This window comes from Scomber scombrus, chromosome 16 (assembly GCF_963691925.1).
Source record: "Scomber scombrus chromosome 16, fScoSco1.1, whole genome shotgun sequence".
Classification (NCBI taxonomy): Eukaryota; Metazoa; Chordata; class Actinopteri; order Scombriformes; family Scombridae; genus Scomber; species Scomber scombrus.
The window spans coordinates 23,447,406-23,472,205 of NC_084985.1; positions in this window are offsets into that span (position 1 = coordinate 23,447,406).

Genomic DNA, 24,800 nt, shown 5'->3' on the forward strand with positions numbered 1-24,800 from the left:
TCCAATCAAAAAATATCTGTCTTGATGTCTTGACTTTAACTAAAACGTATTTTCACTAGAAAGCTGTTTTCAAAATTCCTCTAAAGGGGGGGAAATGTTCTTTATACTTGACTTGAAATCTGAGTTGTTAAGTATGATTTGTGACATCACAAAACCCACAAAGACATGTAAATTACACCAGAGTGATGCGGAAACTTGAATCTCCCGATGTACACGCAGAGAAATTAGACTTTTCAGTCAGAGTGAGAGCTCGGATTGAGCTGTGTGAAACTTTTGAAACTAAACATGACATGGCTTTGATGATGCAAACCGGAGCTCTGGGTCTTACAAGGTAAAGAGGGAAACTGGGAGCAACATACAGCTCGCAGAAAGAAGACGCTCATCTTTCCTGCACCGGTTATCAAGGAATGATACGCTGAGGCAAGAATGTCTTGCTTTTATACAGGCGTTGAGTTAACATGCCTGCATGGATGATGGAATCCACATTTTTGCAGCTCACCTTATAACCCTCAATGATATTTCAAGAATTGCATGAAGTAGTCAAGCTAAAAAGTTAATTTTGTAGCCTGACCGGCTTCACAATCAGTTAGAATTCAGATATTAGCCTGAAGCTGTGGCAGCAGTTGGGAGCAGTTAACAGTTTTCTCATTGATTGAAACAGTTTTTTTTTAACTTTTTATAAGTGTACAGCAACTTGTGAAGCCAAGGCAATTTCACAATATTAACAATGTTGCCAGATGTTAGTCTCGTGAGATTTTAGGTGGGAGTAATTCAATTATCCAATGCTACTCCTTAGAGATGTGGATAAAAACTCAAAAGCACAATTTAAGGTTATATTTTAAAGGAAACTAAAGTTGAAATTCAATTTAGGATATGCTAATATGACTTCTTATTGACATTCCACATATAAAAACTACCAAAAAAAACCCATAAGATTATTATTTTCATAAATCTTTATTACTGTTGCACCCTATGCCTGCTGTGTGTGTTCCTAAAGTATTTATTAGGGAAGATAGGCGAATGGAGAGGAGTGTAAAGGATTGGTTGAGGGTCATTTATGAGGCGAAGAGGGAAAGACAGCAGAGTCAGAGAGAGAATGGGAGAAGGAGAAGGAGAAGAGGAAGACAGTTTATTTATTTTTTAAAAACCCTTTACTCCTCCAGTGTTATCTTTGTACTGTAATGTTTGGTTGTTCTTGTGATTGTTCATATTTTCACTAAAATAAAAGCAGGGTTTCCAAATACCTGATACGCCCACTGCATACCTGCCCAGCACCAACAGTGTGCAAACAGCTGATGAACATAGTGGAGTTAATAAAGAGCTAATAGAGAATTAAGTTAAGATTTATATTCTCAGGTTGGCTGGAAACACAGCCTCACATAAATGCTAATGTTGCTCTGTATCTGCTGGATGTATCTACTAACACATTCACCATAACTTTCTAAGGTGATAATGTGCCACTGTTGTATTTATTAACATGCCTTTTAATTAATTTTAAATGACAATTTGTGTAATCTATACTTAGGTCTATGTACATAAATACACATCACAAATCACAAATGTTGCTGGTTTTTAATGGCTCCAAAAACGCAAGTTTCTTCAGACTTTGATTAATTTATTTTCCAACAATGAGTTTCCAAACATGAATAAAGCTGGTTCCATAATACAAATTAAACTCAAAACTTAACAAAAAGAATAACTAAAGTAATATGAGATAAGCGTTAAGTGTAGTAAGATAAGATATTCCTTTATTAGTCCCACCATGGGGAAATTTGCAGTACTGCAGCAGCAAAGTTGACAGTAAAAATAGAGGGCGTCAAATAAAAGAGAAAAAAGAACAATGAATAAAAAGTATAAAAGCAATAAAAAATAGTAGTAAAAAAAAAAAAAAAGTATTAAGTGCGGCCAAAATTGCATTTAACCACAGTGTCACCTGACATTGACAAAGCTGGACTTAACTACTAGCTGCCATACTCAGCAGCGTCTCAGACCAAAACCATGACAACTCACAGGCTACATGATTATATTAAAGGAAAAAGATGGCCATTCAATATCTGTGTATCTATACTTAGTCTATTCCTGTTGATTAACTTTACTCTATGCTGTTAATTCATGTTATCTGGGGAAAAATTAAGTAAATTAAACAGCAAAGCAGTCATTCGATTTGATTTATATTCCATCTGGAGCAATTTTTCCAAGCACTGATACCTGACCACTGTGACAAAAGACCCCTGTGACACTCACAGTTTGTGCTTTCTGTATTGCCTGTGGGCCTGAGAGTCCACTGCTGTCCCTCCCTTGTGAAGTGAAAGAAGCAGCATCCTTCAGTCTATCCCGTACGGGGGCCCAGCTTTATTATAAACCAGAGAGCTGTTTGAAGATAAACAGACCAGTTGCACATCACGACTATGTGCTGGCTAAGACATTTCCTGGCAACCCGACAGCTGAAAAACGCTGCCTGGATCCTTTCCACTGCTGTCTCAACATGCTACCAACAAAGTCCCAATGACACCTTTGGTTTAATATGTAAGGCATACACTGTAATACATCTGTGATGCTATGGTAGTAAAAAGAGATTTATGACACACAACAAGCTATTAAGGAGCTGTATGTGGTGGGGTAATCAGGGGGGGAAATGGGGTGGAAATTCTCTTCTTCATGCCACATTGATTCATCCTTCAGTGAGAGAAACCTCCCCATTATGCACACCTCATCTAAAAGGGCCCTAGGATGATCATTGTGGGCCCACAGTACACTGATCCCAGGTCTGCTGTGAGGTCAACAGAGGTGTTCCCTGCAGCATCTGGACTCTCAGGAGGCCGGAACAACTGCTTGATCCATGCAGTGTTGATAATATCAATGCATGAGTAAAGAATTCAGGGTGTAGCTACATGCTTCATGTTTCTGTGGGTAAAAGGAGGGAAATCTGTCACACAATACACAGGTGTTGTATGTTGCTCCAGTGAATGTGAACATTTCAGTTACAATGTGGGTTTTCATACATGGAAAGCTTTTTATATATATGGATGCAGTGGGTTGATCATCAGTATCCCTGACATAATAATTACCATGTCCAGCAGTAGATCCTGAGGGTCGGCCAAGTTGTCTAATACCACAGCAAATTCCTATGTAAATTAGCCCACTCTACTGTGGCATTTCTCCACTATGACATTGTCAGACCGATGATGGACGTGTTTAAAATACAAGGATTCAAAATTGATCCAGAAGAACCAGCAATATCATCTTTTTAATTGCATGTATGTATTTAATGCTGTTTTTTCTCATTAGATGGTGCTTATGTAACTTGATTTATTTATCTAATGTAGCCTGGAGCACTAGCGTCAAGCATAGATGAGGAGCAGTCTATAAAGGTCTGATAACCTCACTTCTTTCCAACTCAACACCCTAAAGTTTTTCATTTTCAAACTTGTAGTCCTCAGCCCACACATACAGTATGTTGAAGTAGTACTTTTAATTGGACAAGAGCAATTCCTTGAGTACAACAGCACTGAGACCTTTAAATATACTGGTATCACTCCACTTTACAGATGTTCTAATAAATGTCAATTACATTAACAGTCGTATATCAAACTGTGCACTGCAGGGTTAGGGTTAGGGTTACAGATGAACATATTTCCACTAGTATACACACAAGTTAAACTATGAATGGTTGTCACAAGAGGAAGAAATCAAGGAAAGAAGTCTGAATACTTCACTGCAAACCTCCAGATGTGCTCATATGACATAAGCCAATCCAAATAAGTAACAAAAGAGCAAAAATGAAGATAACACTGTCAACATGGGTTTGAACTGCTTTCAGACTTCAAAACTGTACTTCAAAAATATAAACATTGATTCAGTCTATTAAGAAGACCGAACTGAATAGAGTCTTAAGGCAGTTTTATGGATCCATCCAGACAACTAAAGGGAAGCTCTACAAGCATCAGGAGCTACTTTGGGCCTCTCTGGTTTAAATTGTTATATCAACAAGCCTCTGGCTAGATGTTCATGGAATTTAATGCAGGAGCCAGACTTTATATCAGATAATAATGTTTTCAAAGGTATTGTAAAAGAGATAAGAAGTACAGGGAAAGACAAAACACACATCCTGATTAAAATATACTGCAACACTAGGTCCAAAAGGTTTACTGAACAAGGTCTGGAATAATACTTAACTGCACTTGGATGCAGTAGCAAAGAGGGGAATAAGGGTTTCAAACCAGGATCTTAAACTTTTAGATTGATTCATTCATCCTAAACCCTGATGAGACTGGAGTGTTTGGAGTGTTTCACGATGACATTCAACGACATTCAATGAAGAAACAAAACATCATAAAGATCCACTGGAGGGAGACAGAGAAAATTAGAGGGGTGATATGTTTGAGGGTGCAAACAAATCACCCCTTCTCTGCCTGGTAGCATCTCTTGAAAAACTCCCAAGCAAAATTCTGCCCCTATCTGCAGCCCAGGAGGTACCAGCTCCGACAGACAGCTTCTGGTATGCCGTCGTTCCTCTGGAAGTAAACCAGCTGTCACAGATGTTACCAAGGATGTGCAAATAGGCAGGGACACATACGTCTTACACCAACCACAGCCTGAGAGTCACTGCCATACAGAAACTTTCTAATGTGGGACTCATGATGAAGGAGATCATGACAGTGAGTGGGCATAGGTGACATGGTATAAACTTACAGAGACTACGAAGTGAAATATGATTTTATGAGTCATACAGTAGATCATAAAAAAATATACTGGTGAACAAAAAATAGTTTGTCTTTCCAGGTCTGAAAGCTCGCTAAAAAGTTACTGGAGACCGTCCTTGAACAGCAGGATTCAATGGAGCAACATAATGCCTGATTAAGCTGTTAACTCATTGTAATCATACATGCCACCAAAGCGACTGTCATAACACTGTAATTTCAGTGATTGCACAATAAATTGAAATATACTAATAAATGTACATGAAACTTGCACCCCTACATAAATTGGCAAGTTGTCTCACATTACTGTTAACTAATAAATGGCGCTTGTAAAACTGTTTTATAAAAGCAATATCAGACTCAAGTCGTGCTGTGCTGTGATTAGCATCGGCACTCAGCCTGCAGCCTCATACCTGCAACCAAATCACAGCTGTGCTGATCTGAACAGCACTCCCTCTTGTGTGATATTACTTAATTATTGACGTAGGGAAATCAAGAGAGAATGATATTAAAGACCCTATGTGTAGGATTTGAAAATTGCTAAATTGTGGTACAGTACAGTATTAAAGACGCAGTGTGACGAATTTAGTAGAATCTAGCGGAATAGATGTAACAGTAATTTAATATTTTTAAGTATGTTTTGATCAGTGTATAATCACCTAAAATAGGATTGTTGTTGTGTTTTTGTGTACAAATTTTGTATGAGCCCTTTACAGTATATCTACATAGGGAGCGGGTCCTCCAAGAACTGGCTCTAAAGAAGGTCTTTTGCGGTTTTTTGTTAGTTTTGTGGCCACCATAGGTTCTCCTGCTCCCTTTCATTGAATCCTTTATTTAAACAGGTAGTCTTTTTCAGATATAAATCATCTCTTTTTCAAGACAGACCTGTGTACAAGAAATTCACACATACAACAATACACAATTAACACAACGGACAATAAAAAAGTCAAACATATATTACACATTAAGAAAAAAGAGCAAACATGATTGACAACGCGCAAACACAACCTTTTAAAATGTTTTTTTATAAAATAATACAATCTAGTTTTAAAATATGTACAAGTACACAAGTACAATGTACAAGTGGTGGGTGGGGATGGGGTGTATTCAGTTGGTTGGTTGTAACCTCACCACTAGATGCCACTAAATCCTACACACTGCACCTTTAAGAAATATTCTCCCATGCTACCAAACTTGGGCATCATATAAACGGGATGTAAGCAGCACATAGTTGTTTTTTTAAAACCAATATTATACTTCTTCAAACGTGTATCATCAAAATATTTGATTTGATTTACAAATTTGAAAGATGCTATTATATCACATACAGTAAGACATTTACACAGATGGGCTTTAATGCAGCATACTAAATTGGGCAATCCCTTTTCCTTGCTTTCTGAAGATGGCACAGTGGTCCAATGGTGTGCACATTTTGTATGTCCATTTAACTGTCAGGCCTGTGATAGACTGATGACCTGAATGCTAGGACATGCCTTGACTCCTTGTTGAACCCTGCACAGTAGTCTTCAGAATGGATGAATGGATGTAATACTACTGATACTGATTCCATTGAATGAATATTTCAGTATTTATAAAAATAGACTGAGGGAGGAAGCCTGTAGTGTGGACTTCTGGGATTCTTGGGACACTACATTCTGTTCCCTGGCAAGTGCACAAACAGAAAGGTGCAGTTTATGTCTTTGAAAGCCTTGATTTAGCATTTGAATACATCTTTGAAATATATTTAATAAGTACTGATGAATGAATGAAGAATGTTTGACAAAAATTACACTTCAAATTACCTCAATCATCCACACACGGGTAAACGATGCTAAGTCAGGCTGATTTACCCCTAAATCTATTGATGCAATAAACACAGATTTCTAATTTTCTCAAAGTCAAATTTCTTAAAATGAAGGAAGGCATTATTTATTCATGTTAAAATGTCACATGTAGGGCTACACATCACCATTCATGTCACAGGATGAACATCTTACCCACATGCTGCATGTGAATTTAGCTCCTTCCATATTTCATTGACTCAATTTGCAGCATATCCACCAAATAGCAGCAGTAAATCCACTTTTCCATTTCACTCAGAAAAACTCTAAGCCCTGTGGTAAAGACCATTCTCTGTCCTCTTTTTGATTTGACATTTCATTTTATTATTTTTTGCCACTGGGCTCGCTGCACTGTGATGGCAGGATGACATGGAGGGGTAATACTGGCACAAAGTGGCCCTCGAGTGCATCAATGGCCAAAGCTCAAAGCGGAGCAGTCGCTGCGGTCAAGGTTATGATGCAATGAAAGCCATTTCCCTCATATTCTTGCGCTTTAGGCCACTGTGGAACAATTTCAGGGTAGCACTGCTTTGTCCCAGGCCCCTAACATGTCATATAAATTCTGCCTGTGAAATCAGATTGGTCAAAAACCGAAATCCGCTTTTAATGCCGCAACCTTGCAGCTATAGGACTAAACTGACAGATCCAACATGATACTTTCTTCAGTACAAAATGGCTCACTGTTGACACTCGGATGAAGAGTCCCTTGGCTTAATATGAGCTGCTGTTTCGTTCATCTAGTTTGAAGCCGTTTACTGCTTCAAAGTTTCTCATTAACTAGATACAGAAGAGAAAAAAAAAATGCTCTTCAAAGCAAGTGTCTTTAATTAATACTGGAGACTTAGGACCAGGAGCTTATTGATCTTTCACCACTTTTAATTAACTAAGTGAGTTATTTTGGCTTCTGTCTTACATTCCTTAAAGCAGCTTATTTATATAACATAATACCTGATACACGTCTTGCTTTTGAGGTCGATCTCATATCTGATGACTGTCAAATCCTCGCTTTTATTCTCGTTTTGTTTGTCTTAGCGTTCATAATGCTTTTTTGATTTTGATCAAAGCTTGTGAGATTATATGTGTTCAAGGAGTTTCAAAGTTATAAAAAAGTATCAAACAACATGAAAGATCAACTGACTGAGTGACTTCTTACTGTTCATATATCATTATCTTACTGTTGATTATTCTATTTGGTCTACTTCATAAGGATTTATAATAATAGGGATATTTTCCATCAGTTAAGCTTGGATTTTATTTCTCCCAAACTAAGGGCATATAAAGTATTCATAATCCAAGGGATCTTGATACTAAAAAGGGTCAAAAAGTCTTCAAAATTGCATCTATCTCTCACTTATTTACTTGCATCTTTTTACTATCACTATTAAATAAAGTTGTAAAATTCCCCTCCAAAATAACAAATGAATAAATAAACCCAAGCTCTTCTTCCAGCCTTTATAAATGTAGTCAAAACATAAATCCATGCAGACCAATCTCATCCCCTCATTCCCAGCCCTATCTGCTAAAATGTAGGTTTATATACCAATGTGTTTTACCACATAAGTTTTGCAGGGAACATACAGTAAATGCTGCCTCGATTATGTTCATTGGCAATGTTTTTTCATGTGAGTGAAGCGCTACAATTTTGTACTGCTCCCAGGTCATAGGTAGACTTTTAGAATGAATGGTGGAGTCTTCAACAGTGTAGAGTAGGGTTTGCATTTTGAATCTCAGAATGAGACAGGGTTATGACGGTTCCACTCAACCCATTTTCCCCACTGTAGGAATAAATCTTTATCAATGGGGCACAAATATATAGTTTCTATTGAAAAAAGGCACAGTCATTTCCTGGCACAGCTGGGTACGGTAATTCTTAGGCAAGCAAGGAGCATGGCTTTGTGCAAAGGCAATGTCTATCAATTGGTCTCACAATTTAGTCCAAATTGAAATATCTCAAGAATTATTGGATGATTTACCATTAAATTTGGTTCAGACTTTCATGGTGGCCAGTGGATTAATCTTCATGACTCTGATGATCACTGAACTTTTCTTTTAGTACCACCAGAAGGTCAAAACCTTGACTTATCCTATGAAATATCTCAATGGATCTATCTACTCAATGGATTGGAACACAAGATATTCATGGTTCCCAGAAGAAGTACTGCAGCGACTTTGAGGATTCCTGACTTTTTCTCTAGCGCCACAATGAGGTCAACATTTGTTGAGTGAAATGTGCCTACATTCATGTCCCTTTCAAGAAGAATTATAATAACTTTGGGAATCCCTGTCCCATTCATCTAGTGTCATCATCAGGAAGAAAAGAAGAAAAATCCTGTCCACCTCACCTGTAGTTTGTGCTTTGAGCTAATTAGCAAATGTTAGGATGCTAACATGCTAAAGTAAGATGATGAACATAGTAAACATTATACCTGCTAAATTTTCATCACCCATGTGTTAGCCCTGTTATTGTAAGGATGTAGCCATACTAGCAATAAGCATGGCTTTGAAACCATAGTTTAGGAAAACTATGCTACATATGCTACAGTAAATGCTACATTTTTGGGGACTATTTTCACCTGTGGATGAAGACATTTTTGATGCTCTTGATAATATTTACAGCAGCAAGACAATGAATGTGAATTTTACTCAAAATAAACTACAGTGGCCATGTTCTTCATAAAGAAATGGGCAACATTGTGGATGTTGTGGATTGTGTTTTAATAAATATCCAAGGTATGATGGTGATAAGTACTAATGTGTGATTTAATTTAATGTCAATACAAGTTTGATGTATGGCTGTATATACGACACATGAAGAAAAATAGCAGTAAGGAGAAAAATAGCAACACTGATATTCTCTGTAATTCTGGTGACGGGAGCTGTTGGAAGGTGCAAAATTTGAGACTGGAATTGCATTTGTGGTCATGTTCATCATGTTGCTCCTGTGGAGATTCCCCTCTGTTTTAGGATCAGGCCTGCTGAGATTTTTGTTAGACCAAAACCATAAATACAGCTGGACTCAGTGAGGGGTTACTGCCAGACTTGGGGAAAACCATGCCTGAGCTGCTCATGTTCACTAACTCATTTTTTCAGGTCCATCTAAATAAAAACAAGGGTAAACTGTAATTTTGTGGATCACTCAGTGAACATGAGTACGCATCATATCGAATGTTTTGAATAAAATTATGAAGGAATTCTCATCTTTGATAGCTATCACAAGGAGTAATGTATGTGATATAATGACTATACAACAATGCTAACAGCTGAACTGTACGTACTGTAAAAGCTGCAGTGTTCATTATACCCTGTGTGTTGGAGGGACTTAAAGTTAAAGTCCAAGGGATAGTAATTCTAAAAAGGGTCAACAAGTCTTCCAAATCAAACACGAAAAATGTGTTGTTTGTTATGTTATGCTCTCCAGAACAACACATTTTATGACACCCCTATTGTCAGGTTGATATCATTTGTGATGATGTCAACACAGTTACCAATCATCATTTCAAAAATGAAACCCTTACAGGATGTGCATAGCATGGTTAGGTTTAGATCACAGTTTGGACGACAATAAATACTTACAAAATGTTAGAAAAACATCTTTCTTGGGTTAAAATGACTACTTCATTAAGGTCAGGGAACCTTCATCATCATGGTTACAGTAACAACAACTTGGTTAAGATTAAGGACTGACCGTCATCAAGAAACCAATGTTGAGTGTTGGGTCACTCAACATTGGGAGTGAATGTCAAGGAACCTTCATCATCATGGTAACAGTAACAACAAATTTAAGGACTGATCATCAATGGTTACAAGACACCAATGTTGAGTGTTGGAAGAAAATAGGAAATTAACCACAGCCTCCAGTATTTAAGTCCAACAATTATGAACCTACAGTTTAGATAGATGTTGTGGCTCTATAATAACATCAAACTACTTCCACCTTTTGTTCCTGACAGATATTCATAATCAGTGCAGCCACTAGAGGTCTATGTTTCTGGAACTTAAAGGTAGGCCCTATTTCATTTTGGGACATTTGCTGGTGGTTTTCTGAAGAGCACAGTCTCAAATGGGTTCATCTACTTGGAAGCATGAAGGCAAATTGCCTCTTAAATAGTGGATCTTGTGTGCATGTACACTTTTTTTGCCTGAAGGTGGTGTTAGAGGAAATGTCCAAAATGGAGACTCTTCATCTACTGGGGAGAATGAATGTGTACAGTAAGTTTAATGGCAACCTTCTGGTGACAATTTGATATTTCTTGTAAATAATTATGAGCTCATGGTGGCACATGGGAGGGACCAATTTGACAAGTACAGGTAGCTGTTGATGTATCTTCCTCTGGGCTTAAGTGTCTGACATGTAAATGAAGTAGTTAAATGGTCTACAGAAAGCACAGAATAAAATACTGTGAAAAGCATAAAAATGCAGGTTAAATCCTGAAAATTGAACTAACTAGGCCTGTTTCTTTCTTTCTTCTTCTAACCACTGTAGCAGAAAACAAATCTGTGTTTTTGTTTCACTGCTGTAATCCTCACAACACAGTTAGGGGATGCCCAAATTGTAGGATTTACTACATTTACACTCCCTTAGGAATGAACAATTCTTGACAAACACTTTTGCCTCTACTTCCTCTTCAAATTGTCTCCCACAAGACACCATTTAGATGTCTACATGCTACATACTAAATTATTTTATGACACGCAGGGATAAACAAAAAACAGGTAAATAAAGAGCACAAAGAATGGTTGGGCACCCTTATTGATCAAATAGTACAGTATAATAATGGATTCTGTTATATCTGATGTGCAAACCGAGTTTCTAATAACCAGACCACAATGTAAGAGACTGTAAGAGACTCCACTAATATGGGTCATCTGCTAACATCACAGTATTCAATCCTGCATGACTAATTCAAGCTCTGCATTTATTTGCAAATGTTTTCAACCAGCCTGCTTTAACTGAAGCAGATCACACAGATTTATATCTTTTCTTATGTGACTTATTCCTAGCTTATTGTATGGTATATGCTATAGGAAATTTGCTCCCATTGTGGTTTTCACTGCCAGTATATAATATGGTGCAGTGTATATACTGTGGATTCATGAAGGGTTTGCTGTGATACAGGTGTACTGTAGAAATCATGGACACAACTATCAGAAAAATCAAAATTGATTGTACCAATAGAGGCTTTGCAAATCTCCCAACAATCACATCTGGTGCCATTGTGAACAAAACATTTCAAAATATATAACAAGCAAACTAAAAAGAACACCTGGTAAAAGATTGTCTGTCTGTGTAGGTCAGCTCAGAAAATAAAAGTCTGAAACCATTTATCAAGCAATTCTCGACTTTTGAGAGATCCTAGTCTCTACAAAGCAGTTAGCCCATAAAAACATGTTTACGCACCGTTTTTATTCTAAAGGTTTGCTAATTAACATTTTTCATTACTAATAACTCAAATGACTGCGAATGAAATTATCAAATGATCATAGTAAAGAACCCACAGAGAATCACCATCCAACTCTAGTATTCCCTGCTCTACTGTGCATTTTAATGTCATTTAGCTCATTGTTTTGGTTTAGACTTGCAGAACCTTACTGTCTTCATTCTCTGTCACTCATCAACCTTGTTTTAAGCATGTTCCACTATGTTTTCAGTGAAAAAGCTCAGATAAATCCACTGTACCATGCCTGGAGAGCACCAAACTGCAGACAAAGGCTGTGTCGAAATGACTCCCTTATTCACTCATTCACTATTCCCTATATAATGAACACTAAATAGTTTGCTCAATAGGGTTAGGGTAAGGGTTAGCAGCAAATCAACATTTCAGACACTAACTTATCCTCGTCATTTTGTGTCATCACCATCAGCTTTAGTGTCTTGTTCCTGTAGCATAGCATTGCAGGATTGTTGGCAGAAAGTTGTCTACGTGCCATGGACGCTACTCTGAGGCACTATACAGTTGATATATTTACACCCTAAAATAAAATGGTGGATGGTAAATTAAGTGCACTATATAGTAAATAGAGGGTTATATCGGACACAGCAAAAGATAGCATCTAGCTAGTAAACATAGTGGAACATTTAGCAGCTAAAGAGACAGATTAAAAAAAAAAAAAAGTAATATTACTGTAGTAACGCATAAAATGACGATGATACATCATCAGATATTAAGGAAACATGCTAAATTGAAATACTTCTCCGGCTAAGATACTACAGCCAGCAAGTTCTCCTTTGAAAATTCCATTCCGGTGTGGAACGTCTGTTTTTGTTTTGACCCACTGCCCCCTTTCAACCTGATTGTGGTGCTGGCACATAATTTTAGTACATTACGTACCCCCACCACGTAATGCGGTGTGTTAAGAGGTCGTGGTCATTTCATGTATTTCTGTGAGATCAGATTGACACTCATTTTAAACACCTCAGGTTGGGTTAGGGTTAAGGTTAGGGTTATGAAACATTGGCGCACAAACCGTGCAGGCCGCCATGGAAGCAAACAAACAACTGGATCAACTGAGATAGATTTCACATGACCTAAAAACCTGCATGAGCTTTGAGTCTGCAGAGGAGGAGAGGACGAGGCAGTATTTTGAATTTGGACTGCAGTTCCCATTTAATTGCTTGCTGTTAGTGTTACATACTTCTACTTTAATCTGGAAACTAAAACAGAACTAAAGGGGGGTGAATATTAAAAAAAAAAACATCCATTGCTAGATGTGTAAATAGGTGACTATTTGCTAACATTAAGATATTTGCAGCTTTTCCTGCTGCCTCTGAATCACCACAAGATGTATTAAAACCTCTTTTTAGCTCTTTTAATTAACCGTAACCTCAAGTTTATGTAAAGGTCTACTACCTTTGACCACAAAAGTCTTAGCTAAACTGTCCAACTTCATCTTTTCACTTCATCTAACTTGTCACATTGTTTGAATTTATTTCAACATATTTTCTTGCTCCCACATGTCTACATGTCAGTGCAGTGAAGCTTTGAATGGTTTCTCTACCATAAGCAATAACACTCCTTTCCATTACATATACTTTCACCTGAGGTTCCTCTGAAATACACTGCTGCCCAATACGTTGAGGAGCCCTCCATTATAGTTGTTGAGGTACAGTATATAATAACCTCCCCATGCTCAACCTGACCCTCTCTGCTCCCTAGATTGGTTATTGATCCTGCTTTCTTTAAGCGTATTGCCGCATGCACTTTTTCTCTTTGCCCAGTCTTTTATGGGGAGACAATTCTAGCCATTGTGTAGTATCTCGTTGCATGAAAAATGCTGAATGGGATGTCCAACTCCCCCCTCCCCAACATAAATAATGATCATTTCAGAAGCCCGTCAATTTAGCTTTGTAGAGCAATATTTTCTAAAGCATTTATTTTTCCAATCCAATAGCTCCTCATATTTCATTACTTGAAGCAGCATTTTTCCTTATCGTCTCTGAACCTGAGAGTATGGACATGTGACTGTAATCCACAGCATACAGGAACACAATCAATAAACATGATAAAGAGACTCTAATCAATCAATACAACTTTTTCTCTGCATCAATCAGATTATAGGAGTACTAACTGATGGATTTAAGATTGTGATAGACACATTTTATACAGTTGGTGGAGTACCAAAACTCTCCTAAATTCTGCTTCTGTGACTCTTACAATGTGGCATGTTGGGGGTTTTTTCAGCCACAGTTTGTGGTGTTGCTCTATTGCGTTATATTGCAAGAGGTGTTAGGTGGGGGGATTGGGGGTCGCATGCTATTTTTAGCCTTTCAAACTTTAATTATAACATACTATGTTTTATCATCATCCAACGGCAGCGATCTACAGTGCTAACCTTTAATGGAGTGTAGCTCTATTGTGTTTTCTCCCTCTAATGATTGTGCCCGTACTTAAAATGAGCTATGAGATTGTATGTGTGGGAGTATTCCTGCATTTCAGTATTCACTCTGCTGCACTGTAGTCACAGCATTTATTAAACTAAGGGAGGAAAGAGATGGTGATTTGATGGTGAGGTAGTTTATCCTCTGCGGCAAACTGAAATTAAGATCTTTACAGTTTTATTACTGAAGGTATCTGGTAAGACTTTGATATGCATGAAATAATTAATAATTGTGTGCGAGTGTTGGACGCTTGCTGAGTAGCGGAGATAGGCCTTTTTTTTCCTTTAAGCTTACTGCTGAGGTTTTTCAAAGTAGCAAATTTTACAGATGAGGCAAAAAATGTGTGGATGCTATCAACAGAAGTGAGGCAAAAAGGTCTTTGGATAAGCTTCACATGCGTTGATAATGAGTGAACACAGGTACTAGCGAGGCTTCTGGTATCACCTTGCAAATGTGGGCGGTTTTTGCTTTGTTTTGAGCGTGGATACTCATATATCATTCAGACGTTCTCTCTGACAGGCAGCCAGCTGTGTCCATGTCAATTTTCTGTCAGAACAGCAGTTCTCTTCAATCAATCATCTGATTACCCATTCTAACATTTCGAAGATGAAAATGACGCGGTGAATTAGATTGGAATTGGCGACTCCGGTAGAATTAGTGAGTGCTGAAAGTCCCCCGGGTGCCTGCTACTGGCCTGGGAGCACACTCACTTATTACAAATACATAACTGGGCTGCTGTGACACTTCACGGTGGCCCCCCCTCCCTCTGTTTATTAGCGGTGATGAGGCGAAGCCTCAGCTTGTGTCTTTTGCTGTTGTACAACAAAATCAATGATTCGTAAACAGCGCTCGGTGACCCGAAACACAGCAGTCGGCACGAAGTGTCAGATAGGCATCCCTGCCACTGCGTTCAATATGATTATACACAGCCAAATGAACACTGAGCTCATTCACTTCAATGAAAATGTGAGACATGATACACACACTCAGGAGCCGCGACAGTGCTCAGTAATTACTTAATCTTGCCATCCACAGCCTTTGGTAACACACAGGTGGGAAGCCACCCAGACACCCATAGGGTAATGATAGCTTTATAGCACAGTGTGGAGTTTCATACCGAGCAGCGGCTGTGCTTCCCTCGTCCTAGTGACTCTCAAAAGTCCTTCGCACATCCTAACTCACCCTAACTGACAGACCTACGCACAAATACACACACACACACGCACACACTCTAAGACCCTAGAGGAGCAGGGGTCTGGCAAATGCTGCTCTATGTTGAAAGGGATTAGAAAGATTTGTAAGTGCTCAAGCTGACTCCTTCATGTCAGGATTGCAGCAGTAGCTTGAGGGCTGTGGTCGGACTCTTTTTTTCTTCTTTTTTTAAACGGCGCAAGAAGCATTTTTTGCCTTGCTTTTCTTGGCTGTCCTGCAGAGGCTAATGTGAGGCATAGAAGCAGGCTTTCAAAACCCAGAATACCTCCTGGCCCTGGCATTCTTCTGGCACTATACAGCTGTAGTCACACTCATTGGTGGATTATTTTCTCTGTTGGTTAGACACTTTTCCTGCCATGAAGTACAGTGGAAATAGGCTGTTCAGCTTTGACTGTATTACTCCTCCCTGAGGAGCTTTGCATGTAGTTAAACTTAAAGCATATACTGTACAGGCTGGGTTAAAGTTTTAAATCAAATTCTCAATTCTATGCAGGCTGAAATAGTTGTCTGATGAATGAATGATTTAAAATTCCACTGTTCCCAGAAGAAATGCAGGGTGTTCTGAATGAAGGAGAAATATATATTTTGTCTTACAGTTACAAAATGCAAGATTTATCTGGAGTGAAGCACACTGGTCTCTATGGTAGCCTCAATCATATGATTATATGCGCACCAAGATCACCAACTTATTTGTTTCCCCTCACACTAATAGTCCTACCCATGGCTTTTTCCAGCCCCGTGATCACAACCTTCAATTTCATACATGGCTCTCTACGACAGCATAGGTTGTATGAATAGCATGGGTCAGGCACATCCCATTCACTGTTTCATTATTCATTGTTCTCATTTTCCGTGAGAGATTCATTTCTTCCAGGAAGTCATCTAGAAAGCATTGAATGCCTATTTCCTGCTGGTCGGTGCAAGAGGGGCGCAGCAGTAGGGGGTGGGGGTATGGAAATCTAGCAAATAGAGCTGACAAAAAAAAGCAGCCTCTACACAAATTGCCTGCATTTTCCGTTGATAGGAATCACAGCATGTTTTTGTTGACCATGGTTGTTCATTTATACATGTAGAGATATCTTTGTACCCTAATACCTGAGTTAGTTCATTCCTCTTTACATTCCCTACCAGAAAAAAATGCCTATTTTTATATTTATGAAAAGAGCCCAAATAGGGTTGGTAATAATATATTGGCTTGGTCAGCATGCTCATTTTGTGATTGCTTCTGGATAGCTGAATAGTATTAGGCTGATTTGCTGCTTGTGCACACTTGCCTACAGTAAGACTGACGCAATGTGAGCACATGTAGTTGACAAGAATACATCAGCAAGCAGCAAAGGGACAGATATATATATACATATAATGAATGCATATAATCAATAGCATTTTAAAATTCAGTGCAGTTAAACTACAGCACAGAGACACAGAGTTGTGTGTACAAATGTTAATGAGCAGCAGTTATGCTGCTGCAGTCGCCTAATTGGTTTAGCTTGTAGGTATAAGTAGCTACATTGTTAATATTTACGAGGCCATATGGTGTGAATGTGTCTGTGTAACCTGTTTATAACCATCAGGTTTCTGTTTCTCTCTTCTTCATCTCTTTAACTATTCAATGCATTGATTCATGCACAGTGCTTTCTTTGTCTTAACAGTATCTAAACATTCTTTCTTTGCAGACTTAACTGGTCCCTGTCCTCAAAAACGTCTACTAGATATCAGAATAAGCCACATGATCCCCTTTTCCCTTCAGAATTAAGCAGTTTTCAGTTTTTTCCAACATGATAATAGCTTTCTACTGTCCCTGAGAAACAGCTGCTGAATATGTATAAGCTATTTCTAGCAAAAGTACACATGTGGAATGATTAACACAATATCCACTAATATTATATATGTACCATAGGAAGTCATATCCATACTCACTGTACAGTCAAACCAAGGTTTATTGTTCAATTATAGATATACTATATGATATGATCAGGCTTAACCCAGCTGCACCAAATGCCTGACTGTAAGAGTACAGACACACTTTGAGGGTTATGAAAAATATGTCAAATAAGTGTGTCAATATTTAAATTTGCTGAGCAGGAGCAGTGCTTGGTGGCATCTATAATTTGGTGACCTACTGGCATGCATGCATTCACTGTGAAGAAAGTCTTCTCCCACTTCACCCTACTTCTCCACCTCTGATTCCACACCAACAGCTTAGAGAGGTGAACATTTTTTTTTAATAAAGGGCAATTCATCCAAATGAATAGAAACTCAATATATATTAATATTAATATAGAAAAAAACATTGGTCTATTTTAGCTGACTGATTTTTAGTTTCCAAAAATAGTCTTCTTCCAAATAGGAAAGAAAAAGAAAGGAAAGCTAATGGGCAAGATTGAACTATTATAGGGTTGAATTGTCTCCATTATGCTGTAAACAACACTACAGTAATTAGGCAGCCACAACAAGGAAAACTTCCACTCTTTTGTATACAAGTGACTATTCTTCTGCCACTTTAGTTCACCATTGTCAATCTTTTCAAGCTTCACTGCTCATCAATGTAGGATTACCAATGTGGGCAACTATCCAGTGGCCCCAGTCCCCCAGGGGTCCCCAAAAGCCCTAGGTTTACTCCATATCATTTGGGTCAACATAATTTGATTATTCAGAGATTTAGTAGAAATTTGCATCATTAATGTACAATAGTAACCATGACAGGTGCCCCATTTACCATCTTGTGGTCCCTTTTGGAGAAGGACACTGTTTTAAAAGCTAGATCTTTTTTTTAAATTTTTTATTGAGCTTTTTTGTTGTGAGGTTGCATTTTATCACTTATTGCTTTCTGACCATTAGTCAAATTTGCAAATATTCACATTTGACAGTCTGGTACCAGCGAATTTTGGATATATTTGCATTGAAAATAACTTCAATCATCAAAATCGCTGCCAATTAATTTTTTGGACTAATCAATTGAACATCTAGTCATTTCAGCTCTAGAGTACTACCATGTGTAGTGGGGGTTTACAGGGGTCCAGCAACAAACTTTTAGCCAGGGGCCCTGTAGAAGGTTAATGCCGTTTGTCATCCAACCATAACAACCATTAGAGAAAAGTGAAAAATTTGACCTGCTGGTAGCATTAAATGAAAAGTCAGGGGATCAGAAAGTCATTAGAATTCTTCCTGTGGGCACCATAAACATCTGTACAAAATGTCTCAGCAATTCATCCATAATGTTAGATATATTTCAGTCTGACTCTGCTGTAAGATAGATAGATAGATAGATAGATAGATAGATAGATAGATAGATAGATAGATAGATAGATAGATAGATAGATAGATAGATAGATAGATAGATAGATAGATAGATAGATAGATAGATAGATAGATAGATAGATAGATAGATAGTCCCTTTGTTGATCCCAATGGGAAATTCCCATACCAGCAGCTCAATATAAGCATGAAAGTAATAAGGCAACGAACAACAGACATTAAAAAGACAAGAGGTGTAAGAGTAAATAAAACCAATAGCAAGATATAAAAACCACATGATCACGATCTACCGACATTATCATCCTTGGACATATGCTAGCATGGTAAAAAAAAAAAAAAAAGATACAAAGATATTAAAAAGGGGTTTGACTATATCAGCTTGAAAGTTGTTTTTTCATGAAGCTGGTATACCCTGGACAGGTGGCCAGTCTACAGGGACACAGACATATAGGCTACAGACTTTAGGTGATTAGATAAAGGCAGGTAGAAAGCAGTAAATAAGGGGTGTAACTGGTAAAAACCAATGCTGCCACTAATTCACAATACAGAAAACCAAAGTTGCTGGGCAGCCAGTGAGCTGCAAGACCTCCACACATATTCAATAACAAAAGAAACATTTTGTACAGTATCTTTTTTGCACCCGTGCTTTATTCTATGATGAATGGTGATGGATGCTTACGTATCTTGTAGCCACCAACTGTGTTTCTCATTTCAAATCGTTTTCCGTATATCCTTTACCTTGACCATCAGACCACTGAAGCAAATCTAACAACCTCAGTGTCAGTACTGTATCTTTCAATGTACCTTTTAAAAAATGAACAAGAAAAAAAGTAGAGAAAGAGAAAGGAAAGATAGAGAAATCTCTGTTACTTGAGCTGTCACATTCCTGAGGGGTGTATTGATCTGTCAAAACTAAGTGACTCCATTCACTTGCTTATGGCTAGATGCAGCAGATGTGGGGTATGTATGAGAGTACGGTTGTCGCAAAGGTAACGTGTTGACTCGCAGGAAACTGATACCCCACGAGATCAGGTCCCTGGTCTCCAAACTAGACAACAGCGTAAATCTGATACCAATCAAAGACACATTGAAAACAATCAGCTGATATGATACACCTAACGTAGACCGCAGGAGAGATCGGAGGAAGAGGCTCCCGACATGCTGCTGGTAACAGACGTGGTGTGGGATCCATTATCACATCTCCCCTTCAGAGGATGTCACCTGCCATTTTACACTACTCAGAGTATTGATCATTTTGCACCACATTTAGAAGAAATTCCGCCCAAGGTGACATTAGAAAACACTAGAGAGATGCTAGGACTTAATCTTATCTTCTGCAAATGAGCTCTTAGATGAGCTCATTTAATATGGACTAAACAAATTAGACTTAGGATGTATCATGTTCTCTGCCAAGTCCTAATGGCCTCATCGTTTCTGAAGCGCCATGTGAAAATGGGAGAGTCCCTCAGCAGTGCCTCATAAAATGCATCCACAAAAGACAGGTAAGTTGCATCCATTAGTCACAGCTCTATCTAATGGATAATCTATGAATTCCTGCCAACCAGCGAAGAGCAAAAGCGCTCGATGCGTATTTATCTAATGAGTAACTGCACAGAGTTTATTTTACTAAGACCTAAATTGACACATCATGGGAATGGCACAAACTGCTACTGTCATTTATAATGTGTCCAAACACAGTATTCCACCAGCACTGACAGCAGTTAGTTTATTTTATAGATTGAGCTCTCTCCCTCACAAAATTGCCATTTGTATTACATACCATTAACTCATGAATGGCGAAAATGAGACTTTGTTCCAAGTGTTTTCCCTAAAGCAGTTTCAATTTGGCTGACCCACACGTGACCATGCTTTTATACATGTTTGTTTTGATTACTTCCACCTCTCAAAAGTCCTCAGTGCAGATTGACTGAAATATCGGCCAAAATTTTGCATTAATGTGCGCTTGTGCAAATTGGAAAAACAACTTCCCTAAATGTAAGTTAGCTTGAGAATTCAAAACTGCTTTGTAGAAAATATCCACCCGGCACATGAACCCCCCAAATTTACATACTCATTACTATGTTTGTACACACAAATTTAGAAGTGTGCTTATCTTAATATAATTCCTTGGAAATACATTTTTTTCCACGGAATTAGATTACACATACACACAAATGTGATCCCATAAAGTATTCTGTCTGCTTGTCTGAGTCATTTCTGTGATTGCCATCCCATTCATGGTGTTGCAAACATCAGATTCCTCCAATTTTCAAACTTCAGCCTCCTGTGCTGTTATTATGAGAAATGACAAGCAGGGATATAACACAACAATCCTGGTTATGTCCACCTGCAGCTCCAAGCCCCAGTTTCTGAATGTACCCATATTCACACATGTACAAATAACTGAATCCACAACCAAACACATGTATCTAGGGTTATTGGCACAATTAACTGATAATTGTGTTTGAGCAAATGTTTTTGAAAACAACATGGCATTTTATGTCTATGCCAACAGCTCTGTGAGGCTGCCTTTACGCACAGTGGTGCTTGGAGCTAAACGCTATCAGCATGCTATCATACTCACAATGACAATGCGAACATGCAGATGTGAAGCCAATATGTTCCCCATTATTAGCATGCTAACATTCACTAATTAGCACTCTACACACAGCGCATGTGAAGCTGATAGGGATGTCAGCTTTGCAGGCATTTGGTAAAAAGCCAAAGTCTTGAACAAATGAAAATTATGACCTGGGGATGGTGCTAGATTCAAAGTCAGGGGATCACCAAAGGTATTACTCAGCACACCAAAACCTACCTGGAGACACCATCAGTGTGTACTAAATAGGTTTGATTCCTTAACTATAATTTGTAGGATACATGACATGGAAAGCTCTGTACAATGACATATAATGACAATAGTGATAATATATTTGTATAATACTATAATTTACACTATCAGCATCAGATCAGATTCTATGGTGAATTTACAACTTTAGTTTGTCAAGTTGTGAAATGGACATTTGCATACATGGGTCAATGATGTTTTTTGTGTCCATGTGGGTTAGTCAAATTTAAAGGGGTTGAAATATGAAAATAAACATATGAATAACTTGCACACATTCTTTTTTTGTGGACCGAGCATAACATTTCTGCTTTTAATCCATTTTGAGAGAATATAGATGATTATGGTAAAAAATGTCTAAGTGGTGTAACCATAAAAACTTACAAAATAATTAATCTTGCTTTAAAATGCTAAATCTCAACTATCAACTAGATTGGCATGATCTTACATTATAACATTTTCTTTATTAAATAAAGGTAATGGAGTAAGTCGTTATTTGTATAAGTAAACTTAAATACACTGTAGGTGGATGAAATATTTAACATTTATCATTCTTTTGTGGTTACACCATTTGACATTTTCAGGAGCATTCAGTCTTACTTTTGGTTTAAACAATGTACATTTTAACAAAGCTGATTCTGCTTTTTAGACAATTTTAAGATCCTTTTTAATTATTCATCTTGCCAACCTTTATTTGTCACCGACCCACATATTCCACTGTAACACCTCCACATTCTCAACCAAACAACCATACGCACTGTATGACTGACAAGTAAAATAATGGTATCTTCAAAGTCATTGGTATTTTTTGCAGTTCCATTTGTATAGTGTTCCTTCAGGTATTTATATCCTTCACATTCCACTCTCTCTATACTAACTACAAGAATTAGTGTTAGACTAGAATTCAAACTGAACAGTGCAGTCATGAATACAACCCCAGATATAAATAATTTCAGTAGCCTTTCTTCCTCTATTAATCCCACTGTAACATCTGACCGACTCACACGGTCAAATTACTTTGAGTAATTTGGTTAGTTAGCATATTAGAATTTTGAAAGCATACCAGAAAACCCAGCCAAATAATGTCATCCTGTTAACAAAACAAGCATATCTCTCTTGGTTTTTGGCCCACTGCTTCAGCTGCAGAACTTTGACTGGCGTTTTCACTGAATTCAGTGGGAGCTGTGGTCCTGAATTCACTCTGCAGCCCTGACCTTTCTCTTTATCTGCTATTCTGCTGCTGTTAAACACAGAACTTGTTACTTTTAAAGGGTTTGGTTGCTTCCATTTTTCAAGATTTTAACTTCTTTCCTCTGAGCTTTTCAGGCCCACTCATGTTAAAATATATTTCCACACAAAGGGACAGGCAGATGCGTGGGACCCAGGCAGGTACAAAATGTGATTGGCTGGGGGAGGGGGGGAGGGAAACAGGGAGACAGTTGTGTGGGGGATGATAGCCACCCAGGGTGGATCCCCACAGCTCAGTCATCTCTGTCTCTGTCTCTCTCTGTTTCTTTCTTTTGTTTCACTACATCAGCTCAGCTTGTGTACCAGCCCACCAGAAAACCACTCAGTACTGCCAATGGCTACAGTACCCTTGTTGAGGGGAACATGAGTGACCCAAATGGCAGTCTCACGATGGCACTACAGGACAAGTCAGGAAATCACCTAAAACTTTAAAGTACATCGTCTGGGAACCATGAACGTCTATCCCAAATGTGCCAATCTATTAGGTAGATTTTGAGATATTTCACTAGATAAGGGAAAATTCTGGCTTGTTGGTGGTACTAGAGGAAATATCAGTGTATCACTAAAGTCAGTGAAATTCATACATGAACAATGAATATCTGTGCTGAATTTTCTTGGTAATCCAACCAGTAATTGTTGAGATATTTCTGAACCGAGGTGGTGAAAGACTGACAGATGATCCATCCCTGAAGCCAGGCTGCGAGCATGGATAAAAATCTGATAGGTTTTTTTTTTTAATTCTTTCAGACTGCTTTGTTCTCCTCCCCCTTCTTATTCTTCAGTTTTTCTAGCTAGACCTCACTTCTTCTAGGCAGACATGATTGCCGGAAAGTTCTACTGAAGTTTCAGTCAGTATTACTGTAATTATTACAGTATTATCCTGTCTATTGTTGTCCATACCTATACTGTAGTAGACCAAACCATGTACAGTTTCTAGAGAGGCAGGGCAACCAACGGTATCTTTTAAGTTTTAATTCAAGGCTTCTCGAGGACGCTCAAAGTGTTAAACACCTACACACACACACACACACACACACACACAGACAAACAAGAAGGCTCGGTATCGTACCATATAAAAGACATGAGTGCTCGGAAGCACTCAGAAGCACTCAGAGGCAACCACAAGGGCTCTTAAATCACAGATAACTGCTTTAAAAAGATGCTGGCACTCTGAGAAAAAGAAAAACCAAGCACAGTGTGATTGGTCACTGTGATGTCTGTACAGTAAAGATGGTGAGGTAGTCTTGTAAAGCGTTGAAGCCTACTGATTATTCAAATTAGCAATTCCAAAAGGGCCTGTTGAGGAAGAGTGATACAACATTGCTCATACAATATTTAAGAAGTAGATATATAAATGTTCCAAACGCCACAGTGTACAAATGCATCACCTCTAGTGAAACTGCGCTGATTTGAACCAACAAACTGATACGACCTGACAAGCTGTGACAGACTAATCAACGTTTCTCAATAGCAGAAGAGTGAGGGGAGCAATGTGCTAGTTTATGTGTTAGATTATACTTCAGCATACCGCTGGATGGATTCATTATTTAAGAACATTAAGAAATAAGAAGGCCCAGTTTATGAAAAAAATATCAGGTGGGGGAGCATGTTCTTGATCTTCCTCTATGTGGAATTTTTTTCCTCGCCATAAAGGAAAAAATCTGTGCTTCCAGTTTCAAGTTGTATCTCCTCCATGTACATGTTCTGCAGTCGGGAAATGTACTTTTACTCCACTGTGCACATATTTGCATTTAAAGAACTTCTACAGCAAATTTTAAATAATGCCAAAGTAATTCTTCAGAGTTTTGTCCATCACTGGT